The sequence below is a fragment of the Pteropus vampyrus genome, unplaced genomic scaffold, assembly GCF_000151845.1.
Source record: "Pteropus vampyrus isolate Shadow unplaced genomic scaffold, Pvam_2.0 Scaffold340, whole genome shotgun sequence".
Taxonomy (NCBI): domain Eukaryota; kingdom Metazoa; phylum Chordata; class Mammalia; order Chiroptera; family Pteropodidae; genus Pteropus; species Pteropus vampyrus.
In genome coordinates, this window is record NW_011889121.1 from 1921502 (window position 1) to 1932795 (window position 11294).

General features: G+C 31.7%; 1 protein-coding gene and 1 pseudogene across 2 annotated transcripts in view; one reads left to right on the forward strand and one right to left on the reverse strand.

Moving 5' to 3' along the window:
* DMD (dystrophin) overlaps positions 1–11294 on the reverse strand; it is a 2089898-nt gene that overhangs the window by 1893569 nt on the left and 185035 nt on the right. The gene's annotated exons all lie outside the window — the stretch shown is intronic.
* On the forward strand, positions 2099–2216 carry LOC111730918 (annotated as a pseudogene).

Sequence of the window (11294 nt, forward strand, 5' to 3'; positions counted from 1 at the left end):
CATGTTGTGTGTACAAATTTGCACACCCGCGCATACACATTTCTGTAGCAAGACCATAAACTCAAACTGAAATGCTTAAATAATTATTAAATATTACTTTTGCTATGGTGAAATCCAGTCAGAAAATACAAATTTAGGTTTTTAAATCAGTGAAAATGCCAACTAGTCATTTTATACTTCAAATAATCAGAATTGAGGTGATTGGTGCAGTGCATCGTCATCTAATGTAATCTAGCAGAGCATAGAGCTTTTTTTGTGAAACAGACCAAAGGAGAAATTTTTTTTTTTTTTAATAACTGACTAATTCTTGGATACTCCCCCAACTGACCACAGAGCAATCATCTAAATAGTTCACAGCATCCCCAAAAGAAATGAAAGTGTACTCTGCACTCGTTAATTTGTCACCTTTCAAAGATAAGGTTAATGGAATTAACTTAACCATAAAAATTATTATAAATTTAATGTTGTATCCTTAGATGTCTGGGGTAATTTAATGCATTTCAATAAATATGAGGTTGGGAAACAAAAAAGAAAAATTTATGGTACTAATTTAAACAGTATCTTTCTACATCTCTTGTGCATGCTACAGCATAGCCCTTGATGTTTGTCAACTCACAAATATTGCTGAAGAGAAGAAATGGGGGCCCCAACTTTTCTAAAAAAAATTGGAGCCGAATGCTCAATATAATATTGGAATATCATATGAAATGAATATTATTTCCAAGTAATTCAGCTATGAAATATTTTAAAATATTAATAGAAAGAAAGTACATAAATAGAAGTTTATCACAGGAAAAATAACCTAATAGTGATTATTTTTATTATCATCACAATCAAGGTTAGGTTTATAAACCAAAACATAATAATCTTATGTACAAGGAAATTGAGCCTTGGAAAGGTTAAATAACTACTATAAGGTCATATTGCTATAAAGTGAGTGAAAGTTTAAATTTAGATTATTCTAAATTTTATTCTAAGCTAATTCTTTTGACTGCAGCATTATATTATCTTCTTGTAGCTAGAGAATAATATAACACAGTGTTCAAAAACTAGATGTCCTTTTATTCCTTACATTAAGAGGAGAGGGCTGATGATAACCTTGGCAAGAAAACTATTGTCAAAGTCCTTATTGTTGATGGTTTTGATAAAAGAAAAAGTGTCTTTGATATTTCTCATTTATGTAGTATCTCGTATTTTGTGTATATCCACCATCTATATATAGCCTCTTAGAAAATTAACCAAATGATAAAAGTTTCTTTTTTTTATAGTATTGATTCCTTCTAACTTTGTACACATTTATCTATATAATTTGAAGAATAAGAGAGGAAAAAACACAGATAATATAGAAAAAGGAATACCAGCTTTAAAAAATAAGCAAGGAAATGCAATCTGACACCAAAACAATTTGATATGAAGACTAGGAAAAAAACCTGATATCCCAAGATTTGGAACCAAAAAGAAATGATGAAGATATTGACAATTTAATTTCTACCTTGCCAACTATAACCCTATCCTCCTCCCCCATTTCTCACTATGTTTCATGGCCTCCTTAAACACATAAAGGCAGTCATTTTTTGAGTCTATGTATTAGCTATTCTTTTTTCTCGGAATGTTCTTCCCAAGTCTTTACATGATAGTTCATTCTAGACAATCCTATCTCAGTTGACATCATTCCTCAGCAAAGCTTTTCTTCACTTTTGAAACTAGAGTAACTACCCAATCACTCACTACTTCAAATCATTTTATCCTCGATAAAGCACTTATTATCTGATATGTTTCTTATTTACTTATAAGTGCTTCATTGAGAAATTATATATATAATATAAAACATATGATAGGTTATTATATAATATGTATTTTATATCTGTGTGTATATATATATGTTAATACACACATAAACACAGATATTATATATATATCTGTGTGTATATATATATATAGCAGAGAGTGTGCTTAACAACTAGCAGGTGTTTTGAAAACAAATAAAAAAACACTATTTCAAAATATACTTGTCTTTCCATCCTTCTCATTTAATTTTTATATTTTTATTGATATAATCGATATACCATAAAACTCACTCTTTTAAAGTGTACAGTTTGTCTGTGGCCATGCTACCCTGAACAAGCCCGATCCCATCTGATCTCTGAAGCTAAGCAGGTCGGGCCTGGTTAGTACTTAGATGGGAGACCACCTAGGAAGACCAGGTGCTGTAGGCGTAAAAAAAAAATAATAAAAAATAAGGGATTGTAAGCCGACAAGGTCCTTGCAATCTGTGAAGTCAATCAAGGGTTGCCATGCATAAAAAATAAATAAATAATAATAATAATAATAAAGTATACAATTCAGTGATATTTAGTATATTTACAGAGTTGTGTAACTGCCATCACTAATGTATAACATTTTCATCAACTTGAAAAAGAAACTTTATACCTACTAGCAGTCATTCTTCATTTTTGTCTCCCTGGAAGCTATGAATTTACTTTCTGTCTATGTTGATTTACCTATTCTAGACATTTTATATAAATCTCATGATTTTTAAAATTTCATAAATTGAGACTATTAACACATTAATAATAAAAATAATACGTATTGAGTTTTAAGTCAGGGTCAGCAGCTTTACAAAGCTCTTCTTTTCTTAGTTGTAAAAATTGTTTAGTAAATTTAGCACTCATTTATGACAAAAATAACTCTAAAAATATAATCGACAGGAGGTAAAAAAACAAATGTATACTAAAAACCTTTTAAAAATTTTTAATAGACTTTATTTTTAAAGTCTTTTAATAGACTTGATTTTATTTTTTTTAATTTAGTTTTAAGTTTACAGCAAAATTGAGGAGAAAGTACAGAGATTTCCCATATACTCTGTCTCCACAAATGCATAGCTTCCTCCATTATCAAATTCCCCACCAGAGTGGTACGTTTGTTACAATGATGAGTCTACATTGACACATCACTATCATTCTAAGTCTCGAGTTTATATTATGATTTATTTTTTTTGTTTACATTCTATGGGTTTGGCCAAATGTATAATGGCATATATCCACCATTATAACATCAGACAGAAATTTTCACCGCCCTAAAAATCCTTTGTTCTTCCCTATTCATCCCTCTCTCAACCTGGCAACCTGTGATCTTTTTACTGCCTCCATAGCTTTGCCTTTCCCGGAATGTCATATAGTTGGAATCATATACTACATGGCCTTTTTAGATTGCCTCCTTTCACTTAGTACTATGAATTTAAGTTTCCCTCATGCCTTTACATGGCTTGATAGCTCGTTTCGTTTTAGCACTGAATGATATTCCATTGTCTGGATGTACAAAGTTTATCCATTCACCTACTGAAGAACATCTTTGTTGCTTCCAAGTATTAGCAATTATCAATGAAACCATTATAAATATTTTTTTGTGTTCAAGTTTTTGTATTGACATAAGTTTCCAATTCTTTTGGGTAAATACAAAGGAGTGTGATTTCTGGATTGTATGGAAAGAGTATGTTTTGTAAGGAACCACCAAACTGTCTTCTAAAGTAGCTTTACCATTTTACATTCCCATCAGCAGTGAGTGAGAGCTCCTGTGGCTCCATGTCCTCACCAGTATTTGGTGGTGTCAGTGCTTTAGGTTTTGGCCATTTTAATAGGTATATAGTAGCATCTCACTGTTGTTTTAATTTGCATTTTCCTGATGACATATGATGTGGAACATCTTTTCATATGCTTATTTGTCATCTGTATATCTTCTTTGGTGGTTGTCTGTTAAGGTCTTTGGCCCATTTTTTAAATGGGTTGTTTGTTCACAAAGCACTTTTCATGCTCTAGCTCATGTAATCCTTATGGCAAATGTAGAGGGTACGCACTATTAATATCCTTCTACAGATGCAGATGGAAAAACTAAGGCGCATGAGTTTAAGAAACTCCCGGGATCACTCACAAATTTATAAATGTAGGAGGCAGGATTCAAACCCAGGTCCAGGTCATAGGTACAATTGTGAATCGTTAAGTTACATTTGTTTTGTCATCATCTGTCTCCCTTGCTCTTACCTGTTACTGTTTTAGCAGTGGAGTGAGGTGCTCAAAGTAGCGTCTATTAAGGGTATTTGGGCATAGATAATTAACGTTAGTTCTACCTGCAGGAAAAGTTCTATCCTTAGAAGAGTAAGAAATTGAGGGGCGGGCATGGCAGATTTATTATTTCATTGAACACAAATTAATAAAACTTAAAATGTTCTTCTCTCTCTCTTTTCTCTTATCTGTTATTTCCCTGGTTGTTTATTGTGAAATACTGTGGTCTCATATTGAAGATAGGAAAAGTGAGAGGGAGTTGCATTTTGGTTTAAAAACATTCCAATTGACATAATTATTTTAAATATATAGGGATGTCTAAATGCACATAAATAAATAAATGATTATATGATAAAACATTATATTTCTTTGATTCATATCATACATTTCATTTTGCTAGAAATCAAGAAAGGTCTTGAAAGGTATTTGGTACACTTCCCTATTCAATAGCCCTGATGATATTTATAATTATGAATTGAATAAATTTTATTGGGTTAGTAAATGTTTAAATACATTTTAAAAAATTATGAAAGTACTAATTTAAATGTGCTTTTTTTGAGTCCAACACAACTAATAAGTAAGCAATTTTTAAGTAGAATAACACACACCAGGGAGTAATATTTGAAAAGACTGTGAATTTCGGTCTCTGGATGTTCTTGGCCTTTGCTCATATGATTCACCATACCTTCTAGGCATGCAATTATCACTTAACACCCCACAACCTGTCATGCAGTATGCCATTCCTTAAATGAGAATTGGCCTCAAGTATTATTATATACTTAGATCTTAATTTTAATAGAAGCACCAACAAGTAATTTCTAGTGGGCAAAGAGTATAAATTCTACTGTTTGAAATAGATTTTTCTTTCTGTAATAAAACCCAAATCTTCATATACTATTCATAACTAGAATGATCCTTTAAGATCATTTGGCTCCTATAATTAAATTGTAAAAGTTAAAAAATGTCCGACTTAAAATTCAAACTAAAATTCGAAGCTGTATTTTAAAAGTTTATATTGCATTTATTTTACTGCATCTGCCAGAGAACGCATCACAAAATCCTTTATAGATATTCAGATGAATTTCTCCACTAAAAATGAAGAAGGAATACAGCTAATCTTGGGCTTTCATTGGTTTGATTACCATTTCAACTTTAAATGGCTGTATGATAATTCGTGGGTGTGGAACAGCCAGTACTGCTCAAGGAGCAATTGCCTTTACTGAAAAACAAAGTTTTGAAAGAAGCACAGTAAACTCCAAGAGACAATCAATTCAATCTTACACACCTCCGTGTCATAGTTTAAATGGAGCAGATGTGCTAAAAAGCCAGTGAGAAGATGGTTAATATTTCTTAGGGCTCAAGCAGAAATAGAATCTCCAACACCCGACTGCCCATATTTTTCATAATGATTTTCTGCAGTGTATAATCTATACAATAGTCCCCAATCTGGGACTATTTCATATCAGAAAAGTATTTAGAACCTTAAAATATAGTAAAATTAAAATTTTAAAATGATAGGTTTTGTTTAGAAGGTAGAGGAAAAAAAGAATATGCTTCCTAGAGATTAAAGTAAATATGTTTATAATTATGCTACGTTCAGACAGATGGATGTTCATTTCTATATAATATACTACACCTTTATGGTTTTAAATGTCTGGCCAGAAACACAAGTGATAATTAAAAATTAGGATAGTGTGAAATAAAGAGAATAAGTCGAATTACAATAGAATCTATCATAACAGAACTCCATTTACCTGAATTTTTGGATAAACCAAAATTCTCCACTCCCTCTGTTAGATTTCTTGATGGATCAAGATGGCCTTCTAAAATGTCTTAACTAGAAAGCTACTCTCCATTAGAGCTGACCTGTATGCTTTGGTGGGCTAAAGATAGGTGCAAAAATTTTTGACAGTCCTCCCACTGAAGAGGTGAAATCTTTGTTTCCTTTCTTTAATATGGGTTGGCTCTGGGACTACTTTAACTATTAGAATGTGGTAGAAGAGCTGCTTTTCTATTTTCCTCCTGGAAAATAGCAGGCATTAATAGACTAGAAATTCACATTTCCTGTCTTTTGTATCACTTACTCATGAATCCTGAGCTGCCCTGTGAGAAGCTAAACTTCCCCAAGTCCATCATGCTGGAGAGGCCAATTGTAGGCACTCGATCAGCTAATCTAGTTGAACCAAGTCTTCCAGTCATCCTTACCAAAGCACTAGATATGTGAATGGAACTGTCTTGGATTCTCCTGGCCAGCCTATCTAACAGCTGAGTACCAATGAATGATCACAATTGATACAACATGGAGTAGAAAAATCACCCAGGTGACTCATGCCCCACAAAAACATGAGATATGAAAAGTGCTATTTTAAGCTATTAAGTTTCAGATTAATTTGTTACCCAGCAATAGATAAGCATATCTGCTTATCTATAGATGTGCTTACTAAGAGTCAACTGTGATTGTTCCCATTATTATTTATATAATGATATAATTATATAGTACATAGTTAGACAAAATATAAGTATAAAATAAAGAGATACATTCTTTAAATAAAACCCAATTGAATTTCTGGGAAAAATCAGTAAAAGTGAGCTGAAGAAAAAAATAAGGCCTTTCTGTGGGGGATATTATAAAACTATTAAGGGAATCTCAGATTGCTGTACAAATGCCTCTCCGTTCTTTCTCTACAGCACAGAAATACAAATGTACAAGTCTCTAGTCTGTACCCGAACCTCCCTTAATTGTATGATATACTACTATTTTCAGCTTTGTAAAAAACAGAGTTTTCATTGCTATTCCTTGAACACACCAAACACACTCCCACCTTAGAGCCTCTCTCCTAGTAGTTCACTCTACCTGGAAAAATTTTCCCACAGATAACCATCTGGCTTCCAGTCTTATTCAAATCTCACCTGCTTAATGAGATCCACCATGACACCTTATTTCACACTCTCTTCTGGGCCTCGAATGAACTCTCTTACTCTACTAACTTTAATTTTCATTGCATTTCTATCCTTCTGGTATATGACATAATTTATTAACATACCAAATTATCACTGTCCTGATTATATGTTGTAAAAGGGCTTCCACTCTGAAGTGAATCACAAAAAGAGGAATAGATCATTTTGAAGCACAATTTTGAGACAGCATATAAAACTGTGAACAAACCACTAAGGCTTTTAAACTATAGTCCAGACTATTAAAGAAGAACACGAGGTTGTGAGCAAGGACGGTGACAGCGCAAGGTCAACATGCTTTTCTGGGTTATGCTGTCCTCTGGCATGGGGTTTCAATAGGCCAAGACAAATCTTTATTCGTGTATTTCTAAAGGGATGGACAAAGCACCTCTAGATGAATAGAGTTTATTTTTTTTTTCAGCTACACTCTCCTAGGTAACCCAAAGCTTTTCCCATCTGAAATATATGTTATCATATCTCAAGAGTCAGTTAGATTTGAATGTGGAGTCAACAAGTATAAGGCAAAAAGTGTACATTTCATTTTTACTTGTCTCCAGACATCCTCTACAGTTTAGTTGCTGATTTTTTTTCCATAATGTATTTATACTGAATATTGCTCCTGATTTTTATTTTATCTAAAGGAGCTGAATCCTTACATTTGCTATTAAAATTCCAGAATGTATTTTCGTTAAAAGATGTAAAAGTAGTTCAAAATATCCATGAAATCTGAGTAATGAGTAGGAGATTTTATTGGATATGGGAGATACCTAGATACTAGGGACCCAAGTCCTGGCAGCTTAGGGTCCTATGAACTTGGATATAAAGCCTGTCTGGATTAAATCCTAGCTCTATCACTTACTTGTGATTTTAATTAAATTACTCAATTTTCCTGAACCTCAATTTCCTAACCTATAAAAGAAAATTGGTAAGGCCTCCCTTATAGTGTGTGCTAATTAAATAAGAAAAGCCAAAACAAAGTCATGCATGGGATGTGGTCCAATTAAGAACTAAAAGGGTAACTATCACTATTTCTACTTTCCTGAAATGATCTATTATTAAAAAAAAAAGAGAGAGAATGAGGGAGAGAATAAAACCAATAACCTTCAATTGAAAATATTTTAACAATAGACCATGCTTTAAAATGATCAAAATTTTAACAAAGCAATCAAACGGATCTGCTAGTAGCTTGTTGAGAGCCACATGGGGGTTTTAATAGATTTTTTTTCTTCAGGAAATGCTACATTTTTTTGAATGTATGTATGTATGTCTGTGCGTATGTATATACATATGTATAGATTTTAAAGTGTACTGAATCCCACTAAGGATTTTTATATGTGGAAGATACTAGTTACTTAGTAATTCTCTGTAGGAGAGAGGTAAGTTCATACACAGAAAACTATTACAAGATACTGGTACAAGACAGAAAAGGGTATTTCTATTAAATGTATTACCATTCTATGGTCATTATTTTTTATCATATTTTCATTTTTTTTTATTTTTTGTGGTCTCCATTTTCTAATTTTTATTCATTTAATTTAAAAAATATTTTTCAATTAGAGTTGACATTTAATATTATTTTATATTAGTTTCAGATGTACAGCATAATGTTTAGATATTTATATATTTTACGAAGTAATTCCCCCAGTTAGTCTAGTACTCGCCTGGCACGATACGTAGTTATTACAATATTACTGACTATATTCCTTATGCTATATTTTACAACCCTGTGACTATTTTGTAACTACCGATTTGTACTTCTTAATCCCTTCACCTTTTTCACCCAGCTCTCCTCAACCCTACCTCCCATCTGGCAACCATCAGTTTGTCCTTTGTATCTATGAATCTGTTTCTGTTTTATTTATTCGTTTATTTTGTTCTTTAGATTCCACATATGAGTTCATACGGTATTTGTCTTTCTCAGTCTGACTTATCTCACTTAGCATAATATCCTCTAGGTCCATTCGTGTTGTTGAAAATGGTAAGATTTCATTTTTTGTTAAAAGCTGCTTCATCCAGCAATCATATTGCTATCATAACTCACCAGAAAACCTACTCTCTCTTTCCCTTAAATATATAGCCACTTAAAGCAAATGCACAGAATAGAAACATTAGTATATAGTTTAGGAATTAATGAAAATTAAAAACCAACAATCCCACTGAGAAGACAGAAGGCAATACATTAGAAAAAAAACACACATTACAGCAAGAGAAAATTTTTAGCAGTTTTAAAACTAGTTCTATATTGTTTCAATTAAGACTTGTAGATTGTGTTGTATTTATTATGTACATTTGATTCAGATATATACCTCTTTGGTTATAAATCATTTATATTTCAGAGAAAAGAACATGTGGTAAAAAATGACTGCATTTCTCATAAGGAACACTAAACTTTTTCTATTTTTATTTACTACCTTAATACCATATAATTTTTCAAAAAGGAATACTACAGACTAAAAACAATTTTTTTGAAAACGCATATAAACAGAGACACTTGAATTGGCCCAAATGGAGATGTCCCTAATAAGTATTTAAGTATAAAATTGAGATATATCATATGGTAAAAAAATATACAAAGAAAAATGTCGTTTAACAGAATTTTGTTAAAAGCTGTATGCCACATTAAAACTCATTTCTTTACTTTTGTTGTAAATTTAAATTTCATACATCAATTTTGCATCAGGTAAGACTCATTGATAATCTTGATTATTCATATACACAGGAAACTCTAAAAGGTAGCATAGGTTATTTCTTTCACTTTTAATAGATGAAAAAGAGCTGTAGAAAAGCACAAAAATCTTCAGTGCTAAGTAGATCATATGATGCAAACGATGTACCTAATTGATAAAAAGAAAAGGTAATCTTGACATACTGGTCTTTTGGGTTAGTTTATTTTTAAAGCTATATCCAAGAATTTGCTAAAATATCAGTTGTGATATTTTCATTCAATCTATTTCTTTCAGGTATTCTATCTTAAAAAATTAGGTTTCCTTTGAGCATTAGTAACTTTAGAAGAAAATAATAATACCTTCAGAAATATGTTGTCTTTCCTGGTTCTATTTTTTCCCCCTTAAATCTTGCTGCCAATTATATTGACTTTTCCTTGTAGGAGTTTTCTTGTTTTTATATTTGTTGCTTATACATGGCTTCCTTTCATGGAGTCTTTTGCCAAGTCCTTGTATTATCCTTTTATAATATGGTCAGAGACAAGCCCATATTATAATCCAATTTTCATTACTAAGAAGATACTGGAATTGCTCATGTGTAGTTTAAAAGGATATCTTTCTTCACCTTTCACTTATGACAAGAAAGTAAAAACAATGACATTTTTATTTTGAGAGATTTAATTACATTTTCTTACCCATGTGATTTTTTTGTTCACCTAATTTAATGAAATTATCAGAGACATGGTCTGATTATATATTCCAAAAGTACAATTCAAAAACTAACTTTGATTTCTGCTTATTTTCTAAAATAAAAATTCTCCTCATAGGTTCACAAATCTCTACTCTGTTTTAGCGTTAATAACAGCAATTTCCACTTTTCTATTATTTTAATGAAAGTAATACTCTCTCTCCTTTTCTCAAAAAAATGGATGCCTTTATAATTTAGAGGACAAAGATCCTATGTTTGTTTCTACTTTCCCCTTTAGTTGACCCAAGCTATTAATAATCTTCACAGTACCAATCTTTGTTGCAATTTAGAGATGGACTATGTTTATAAGCATTTCAAATCCAGATACCACTACTGGAAGCTCAGGCCTTAAAAAAAAAAAAAAAACATAGCCACTTGGAACCAATGCTGTCTTCCGAGCCTTTGAGCCTGTCTGTAACATTAATTAAAATCCTTGGTAAATAAATATATAAATATGCTACCTATTTGCAAAAATAATTAATTATCAATGGCCAAATATTTACTATTTCTACTTTTTCTCTTTTTCACATAAGATTTTCTGCAATATCCAGATCTTAACCAAAAGAACGAAGATGATAAAGAAAACAGCAAGTATTTATTGTGTTTTAGAAAGCACTTAAAAGAATCCTTTCTCATTTCTGAGAATGTCCAAAAACATGTCCATCTGTGCATCAGTGAAAAAGAAATCCATTTCTTTTCATGCTTCTTATTAAATGGAAGTTTTTCCTAATGGGCAAAAAGGTAAGGAGTATACTTACATCACTGTCAGAGTATGCACTGGTGACTAAAACTTGCCAATTTCAGAAACGGCTCAACCAAGGCTCAAATATTTTAGGGCTTTGGTAATTCAAAAATGAAAAAAAAAAAAAA